The 8,847-nt window shown below is 31.9% G+C and overlaps 1 long non-coding RNA gene across 1 annotated transcript; it reads right to left on the bottom strand.

Annotated features, from left to right (window-relative positions):
• Positions 1 to 5,902: 5,902 nt before the first annotated feature.
• LOC144888859 (uncharacterized) lies at positions 5,903 to 8,540 on the bottom strand. The gene is made up of 3 exons (XR_013621427.1): positions 8,347 to 8,540; positions 7,179 to 7,384; positions 5,903 to 7,085 (listed from the first exon to the last, which is right to left on the bottom strand). It is a non-coding gene; the product is annotated as an uncharacterized LOC144888859 (long non-coding RNA).
• Between the last annotated feature and the right edge of the window lie 307 nt (positions 8,541 to 8,847).

Here is an 8,847-nt window from a genome sequence, read left to right as displayed (position 1 = left end):
GGAGACTTACAATACCCTTTTTAATATCACAGAGAAAAACAACAAGTTTAGTTATAATCCAGGAAGTGGATATAAAACTATAACCGTTTCACCCGGTGCTTACGAGATTTCTCAAATATCTTCAGAAGTCTCTCGCCTTATGAAAGAAAAAGGTGATGAACCAAAAAATATTGTAATAGATATTCAAAAACACACTTCAAAATCAACTATTAAACTTAAAAATAATTATAAAGTTGATTTCACGATTGAAAATTCGTTCAGAGAGCTATTGGGGTTCTCTTCTAAAAAGATTGAAACTAACGGGACGTTTTACAGTGATAATGTCATTCAAATATCCTCCGGTATAAATTCAGTATTAATTCATTGTGATTTGATTGATGGTGCTTATAACGATGGAATAAGAACAAATACAATATTTTCATTCAGCGCATACTCAACCCCGATTGGTTATAAATTTAATATGGAACCAAAAAATCTTGTCTATTTACCTGTGTCAGGAAAAACCATATACAGAGTAAATTTTAGGATAACCGACCAAGATAATCGTATGATATCCTTTAATGATGAAATTATATCCATCAGAATTCACCTACGTGAAGTTTTTCAATAAATAAATAATGGTTATTGTGAGAAAACACGAGTTGGGAAAATATAAAATAATTACAGGGGATGGGATGTTCCTTTCACCATACTATAAGGGTGAAGGTATGTTTCTTGGGAGAGGATACTATAAACCAAAGAGACAACGGGGTGTGGGACATCAATTTAGAAATAAAGGAGATGGGATAATTGATACTCTAATGGGTATTGGTTCAACCATCCTTAAACATAAAGACCTAATTGGTTCAACTGCTTCAGCCGTGGGCTCAGTTGCGGGTGCTATAAAGAGTATAAAAGATGCTCAAAAGGAGTCTCATAAATTACAAGCAATCAAAGAAATTAAAAAAGGTAAAACTCAACTATCTTCACAAGAACGACAAAAAATCATTAAAATACTTGGGTCAGGGTTTCAACGATTTTAATGCTATATAAATACAAGTATGGAAGCGATTGATAGTATCTATGATTTGGATGATACGATTATCATTTCAAACTCTACTAAAAAGGAAGACTATTTTAAGGTAAATGCTATAACAGGAACAGACTGGAATTCAAACGGAACAAAAAGTTTTGAAATAAATAATCAACAAACTTACTTGAATATAGCTGATAGTTTCTTGCTGTGTAAATTTAAATTCACTAAGGCTGCGAATAATACTAATGCTACACTCGTAAATGATTTCTTCTGGAAAATGTTTGATAGTGTCCGCCTGTATATTGGAACACAAGAGGTTGAAGCGGTTGATTATGTCTCTGCTATATCTGAAATGATGAAATTTACACTATATTCGTTTAGTGATAGAATGGGTAAGGGAGCTGTTGAAGGTTTTATTCCTGATATGTCAACGGGAACAAATGCTGACCCTGGTTATAGTCAAAGGAAGTCAATGTATAATGATGATACAAAAGCAGAGAATAGTTTTACGGTAGCAGTACCTCTGAAAGGTATATTTGGATTTTGTGATTATGATAAAGTTTTGTATGGCCTTAAAATTAGATTTCAACTACAAAGGAATGATAATGTAAATAGGTTGCTTTTTGGGGATGAAAATGCTTTTGGAGAAAATAATAAATTTGTTATTAATGATTTGTGTTGGTATATCAGTGAATATACTCCTAATCTTAAAACGGAAGAGATGTTAAATAGAAGACTTAACTCAAAGAAACCGCTAAATGTATCATACCTTAAAAGAAGATGTCAACACGTTAAACTGGAACACACTACCTACACTTGGAATTTGGGTGTTCTTGAAGGAAAGCCACGATACCTCTGGCTCATTTTTAAAAAACCAGATGGAGAGGAGGGTACTAATAAGAATAATGCGCTGAGTGATAATGCTAAGGTGAAACAACTTCGGGTTTCTCTTGATGGAACATTTTATCCGCGAGATAGATTGGAAATTGATTGGGAAAAAAATGATTATGCGGAAGCCTACAAGTCCTACCAAAAGGTGTGTGAAAGTAATGGTAATAATGAACCTATTTTGGATATGGTTGCGTTTCAAAAACTTTATACAATCTACGCAATTGACCTGAGTTCTCAAAAGGAAACTATAAAGTCTAATAGAGTGGATACTTCTCTATACATTGAAAGAGGAGAGAATGAAGAAGTTGATGCTTATTGTTTGCTTTTGGAGGAAACAGAATTACAGATTAATACAGATAATGGTGTTATGATTAATATCACATAGGTTTTTTCTCATAAATAAATGGTAGGGGTATATGTTAATCAAATCAATCTTGATAAATTAACATCTTGTATTCAAAATCAAAAGCCTTGTATTATTAATGTTAATACATTTCAAAGAAAAGGAGCAGTAAGAATTGATGTTTTACTCACAAGAGAGCAGGTGAAAACACTAAATGATGCTGGATCACTTAAAATTAAAATGACAAAACCTATGTTAAAGAAATATTCAATAGACGAGTCAAGAGGAGGATTTCTCCCATTTCTAATTCCTTTATTTGCTGGTTTAAGTGCGGCGGGAGCATTGACTGGTGGTATTTCAGCAGCGGTAAAAACTGCTAACGAAAGGAAGGCACAACTAAAAGCTCAAAAAGAATTGGAAAGACATAACAAGGAGTTGGAGAAACAAATTAGTGGAAGTGGTGTAATTGTAGATTTTGCTCAAAAACTTGAAAGTCTACCTGATAAAGCTAGATTGTTAGTTGGAGATATGCTTTCCTCTATCGCTCAAGCGGGTGTTAAACTAACTAAACGGGGTAATGGATTGTATCTTTCTCATAAATAAATGGATAAATGGTTTAAACAATTTGGAAAGAATACAACGTCAAATATAGAACTAGCTAAGTATTGTAAAACACTAAAAATTGATAATGTGGTTATTTGTATGAGAGATGAATTAAAAAAGTTGTCCAAGAATACAATGAATATTATTATGAATTTAGACACACAGAATGGTTCTCATTGGGTTTGTATTCATAATAGTCAGGATAAATATTATTTTGATAGTTATGGTATGCCACCACCTGTTGAAGTAATACAATTCTTACAGAATGGTGTTTATCAAACATTTCAAGTTCAAGAAATTAATTCTAAATGTTGTGGTCAATTATGTTTATATGTATTATTTAAACTCAACAATAATGAAAATTTTTATGATATCATTTTTAATCTAATATAAATGACTTATGTTGGAAAAGATGGTTCTATCTTTGGAAAATCCTCTCAGGATATTGATTTATCAAATTATTATACAAAGGCACAGGCTGAACGACAAAAATATAGTGTAAGTAAAAATATTAATATGAAGAATACTTATAAATTAATCAATTATCCAAACCCTACAGATGCGAATGACTTAATTAGATTAAGTGATTTATCACAATATATATTTTTAAAGAAAACAGCACGTTTTGTTAAACAAGTAAAATTTACAACCACAACACCTGGTTATACTGACCATACACCTTTCCTCATTGAATTTAACTACCTGCTTACAATTGAATTTTATAAAGAAGGACATTTAGTTAATATGCGAATTAATAAATGGGGGTATGATATGCCTGATTTAGGGTATAATTGGTCTTTTTCAATAAACATAGAAGACCTACATGATTTAAATCAGTCTCGTAAAGAAGAATATTATCCACTTGGTGAAGATAAGGATTTATGTGGAAGTACAATTAGTAAACAACAAATACGTGATTTTAAGAAAAGAAAAATATATGATAGTATAGCGATGGTTCGCATGACAAAGAAGGAAGGTAATGAGATAAGGATAGAAAGCCGAGGAATACAAACCGATTTGGTAGTGGGAAGATGGGGTGGTATTACCTGTCATAATATTAATCTCACATATATTTCTGATACATAAATGGCAGGAAGAAGACTACAAGAGAATTATAATTTTTGTATTCAAGGATACCTACAAGAAAAGGGTGCTCGGTATTACATACCTTATGATTTGGAGCATATACATGGGAATTTTGTCATTAAAAACTGGCCTTATACTGATATTGTTAAACCCACAAATAGAGACTTGTTTAAAATATTAAATAAAAATGAACTTCTCAAAGTTATGAAATATAAAACTCTTTTAGAAATCGTCAACAAATCTTATTGGTATCCTATTATGAGAAAAATAATTATAGATACAAGAATATCTCAAAATCCAGATGAGTATATGTATAATATTCTTTGGGGCTCAAGCTCAAGGGTAGCAAGGGATGAGGAAGGAGTTGAAGAAGAGAAGGAGGAAAGAGAGAAAAAGGAGAAGGAGGAAAGGGAGAAAAAGGAGACGGAGGAAAGGGAGAAAAAGGAGAAGGAGGAGAGGGAGAAAAAGGAGAAGGATGAAAGGGAGAAAAAGGAGAAGGAGGAGAAGGAGAAGGAGGAGAGGGAGGAAAGAGAGAGGGTGGAAAAATATAAAAATATGACCATTCCTGAGATTAATGAAAGATTGAAGGTATTACGGCAAATAAATAAATCTCAACGCACTGAAGAGGAAAATAAAGAATTAATGACTCTTCCGAACTTATTGGTTTTTAAATTTGCTATAATGAATTCAGAGCGCAGATATACAACATATAGTTGATGATGTTGGTGTTATTGACTTTAGTTAGTTTTATTTGTAAATAAATGGAGGAGAGAGTGAAGCCATTTCTAAGGATTCTTTATGTTTTAAAAATCAAGATAGAAATGTATATGTTGAAAACCAAAAAGGTTTTGGCACTATGTAGGACTTTTTCTCATAAATAAATATGAGTTATTGTCTCAAATGTAAAAAGAAAACTAAATCTAAAAATATCTCTTATGTTAAAGCTAAAAATAATAGAGTTTATCAAAAAGGAATATGTCAAGTGTGTGGCTCTAAAAAGTGTCAATTCATCTCTCCTAAAAGTGGAGGAGACATACAAAAGTTTTTGTCAGGTAGCAAATTTACAACAACTGGAATTCCAGGGGAATTACACCTTCCAGGGTATTCTTTCTGTGGCCCAGGAACAAACTTGGATAAAAGATTAGATGAGGCTGACAATCCTAAACCTTGGTCTAAACCTACAAATAGGGTTGATGAAGTGTGTATGAAGCATGATATTGCTTATGGGAAAACCACTACGTTGACTGAAAAACATAAAGCCGACAGAGAAATGTTGCATAATTTGTCTTTGATACAAAATCCAACGTTGAGAGAGAAAGTTGATAGGTTTATTGTGAGAAATTTGATAAATGCTAAATTGAAACTTGGTCTTGGTTATTCACCCTCAAAAAACTATTAGGCTCTAATGATGTCATCAAGACTGAGGAGCTTTTGGCTGAAGAATTACACAAACCTATAATCACCAAGTTTAAAAGAAGGAAGGTATATTCCAAAGACACTGACTACATATGGTCCGCTGATTTAATTGAATTGAATAATGACAGGGGATACAGGTATGCTTTAACCGTTATTGATTTGAGGAGTAGATTTGCCTGGGTTGTTCCTTTAAAAAATAAAAAGGGTGATACTTTAATGTTATCCTTTAAGCTAATATTTGATAGGGATAAAAGAAAACCAAAGAAACTGTGGACCGATGAGGGAACAGAGTTCTATAACAAAATATTTATGAAATTTCTTAAGGGGGAGGGTATTAAATTATACAGCACCTTTAATGAAGGAAAAGCAGTTGTTATTGAGCGTTTTAATCGTACTTTGAAAGAGAGGCTATATAAAAAATTCACACAACTCGGTTCTCAAAAATGGGTGTATTTAATTCAGGGTATTGTAGATAATTACAATAATACCGTTCATTCATCAACAAAATCAAAACCATCAAAATCATTTACAAAATTAGAATATGAAAAGGAGATTAATTTGAGAAAACCGAAGTTCAAAGTTGGTGATATTGTAAGAATATACAGATGGAAAAGCCATTTTGAGAAAGGTTATACAAAAAAATGGACTAATGAATTATTTAAAATCGTTGATGTAATGGATACAGTCCCTTGGACCTACAAATTATATGATTTAAATGGAGAAGAAATCTTAGGGTCATTTTATTCACAGGAATTACAAAAAACAAAGCTGATAACCCTTGAAAATAATAAATAAATAAAAAAATGTAATGGGGATACGTTTTTAAATCTGTGAACCCCAAACACAGAATCCCACAACTTTTTAGTTGGGGCTTAACTTTTGTGTGTATAATGGGGATACGTTTTTAAATCTGTGAACCCCAAACACAGAATCCCACAACTTTTTAGTTGGGGCTTAACTTTTGTGTGTATAACGGGGATACGTTTTTAAATCTGTGAACCCCAAACACAGAATCCCACAACTTTTTAGTTGGGGCTTAACTTTTGTGTGTATCATGGGGATACGTTTTTAAATCTGTGAACCCCAAACACAGAATCCCACAACTTTTTAGTTGGGGCTTAACTTTTGTGTGTGTGTGAGTGGGTCATAATAATGTACAAACCCTAACCCAACCCCCACATTAAAACACCATATTTGTTAGTCAAAACAACTGAATCCATTACATCAACCATTAAAAAAAGTTCTTAACTCCATCTCTTTGTATGACCTTCCAATTCTATTTATCTTTTCCCAACTTTTTAAAAACAATTCAATGATAATATAAGATAAATGAGTCTGTGAGGTTTGACATTCATTCAAAAATTCACCTCACATCCAGAACCCTAACCCAACCCAATCCCTAACCCATCCCCATCCCTTACCCAACCCATCCCTAACCCTCACATTCAAAATCCCAACCCTAACCCAACCCATCCCTAACCCATTAACCCAACCCCATCCCTAACCCTCACATTCAAAATCCCAACCCTAACCCTAGCATAATCTTTTTTTTCCTTTTCTTTTTTTAATACGTATTTCAATATTTTTTTAAAATGTTTTTTAATACGTATTTCAATATATATATTTTTCCTCTTCCTCCAATTCTGTCTTTCAAGGCTTTCAAGTTGGAAAAAGTAGAAATGGGAAGAAAGTATTTTCCAGCATCTTCTTCCCCGAACTTTCTTGATATTGCTGAAATACATGTAAAAAAAAGAAATATATTACTTATCTAATATTGAATGAAATAACATATACTTTAATTGATTATTAATCAACTGAACTTACCTTAAATCAAACGTCATTAAAGAAAGAACATTGTTCATTGCTTTAGAATCCAAAGAGCCTCCAAGGTAAAACTCTTTCGTTGGATTATCAAGGTAAAACTCGTTCTCTTGGTCATGGTTGCTCAAAAGGTCTTTAAACAAATCGATCATTTCACCCCAGGTTGTGGCAAAAGTGGTATTTTCATTTTGAATCTCAGATACAATTTCCTGTGAGAGAAAAATAACAACGTATTAATTAATTATTTTTTACATTTAATACACAATTATTATATGTATATTAAAATAAAATATTACCTTCATTGATGAGAAATTTGAATCGAGTTTATCAAGGTGAAGGTTTAGCTCCACACAGCTAGAGTCTCCAAAACGAAACCAGTTTTCAAAGTCTCCAAGGTAAAACTCTTTTCCTAATTTTATGAAATTTAGTGAGTCTCCAAGGTAGGCTCCACAGTTAGAACCATCTAGGCAAACCTCATAATTTGTTTTTCCCAAATTTAATGAGTCTCCAAGGTAGGCTCCACAGTTAGAACCATCTAGGCAGACCTCATAATTTGTTTTTCCCAAATTTAGTGAGTCTCCAAGGTATAACTCTTTGGCTGGGTCATCAAGGTAGAACTCGTTCTGTGGGTCTTGGTTGTTCAAAAGGTCTTCAAACAAATCAATCATCATTTCACCCCAGGTTGTGGCAAAAGTGGTATTTTCATTTTGTATCTCAGATACAATTTCCTGTGAGAGAAAATAACAACGTATTAATTTAATACAATATTATTATTTATATAAATCAAGCTCTATGAATATTAAAATAAACTTTGTTGACTCTTGCACGAGTCTTATCTAAAAAAAAAAAAAAAAAAAAAAAAAAAAAAATACAAAAAAAAAAAAAAAAGTAAAAAAAAATACTAAAAAAAAAAAAAAAAAAATACTAAAAAAAAAAAAAATACTAAAAAAAAAAAAAAAATACTAAAAAAAAAAAATACTAAAAAAAAAAATATATACAAAAAAAAAAATACAAAAAAAAAATACAAAAAAATAAAAAAAAATACAAAAAAAAAATATACAAAAAAAAATAATAATAAAAAAAAATATCCCAAAAAAAAAAAAAAAATACAAAAAAAAAAATACAAAAAAAAAAAAATTTAATAAATAAATAAATAAATAAATAAACTTACCTCCATTGATAAGAGGTTCGAGTCCAGTTCATCAATCTGAAGGTTGAGCTCCACACAGGTAGTAGGACTCCAAGGAATGTCAAAGTTATCCAACTCCTTTTCAGCATAGTAGTCCATTCTCAAGTGAAGCAGAAAGTGTGTTTGAAAAGGCCTGTGTGGTTAGTGCCTTTTATAAGAAAGACTGGGTGTGTCATTTCCTGTGGAAATTCCCTTGGGCAAGTCTGGGCATGTCTCAACAGAAAATGATGTAATGTTTCAACAGAAAATGATGTAATGTTTCAACAGAAAATGATGTAATGTTTCAACAGAAAATGATGTAATGTTTCAACAGAAAATGATGTAATGTTTCAACAGAAAATGATGTAATGTTTCAACAGAAAATGATGTAATGTCTTAACTAAAAATAATGTAATGCTGGAGAGTTTATAAAGTGGGTGGTCTTTAGTAAAAAGTGGGCGGAGCCTACCAAAAGGGGGCGGGGCCTACCAAAAGTGGGCGTGG

The sequence above is a fragment of the Myxine glutinosa genome, chromosome 14 (genome assembly GCF_964187855.1).
Source record: "Myxine glutinosa chromosome 14, kmMyxGlut1.1, whole genome shotgun sequence".
Lineage (NCBI taxonomy): Eukaryota > Metazoa > Chordata > Myxini > Myxiniformes > Myxinidae > Myxine > Myxine glutinosa.
Note: the sequence above shows the minus strand (reverse complement) of the source record. Positions and strands in the feature narration are given on the sequence as shown.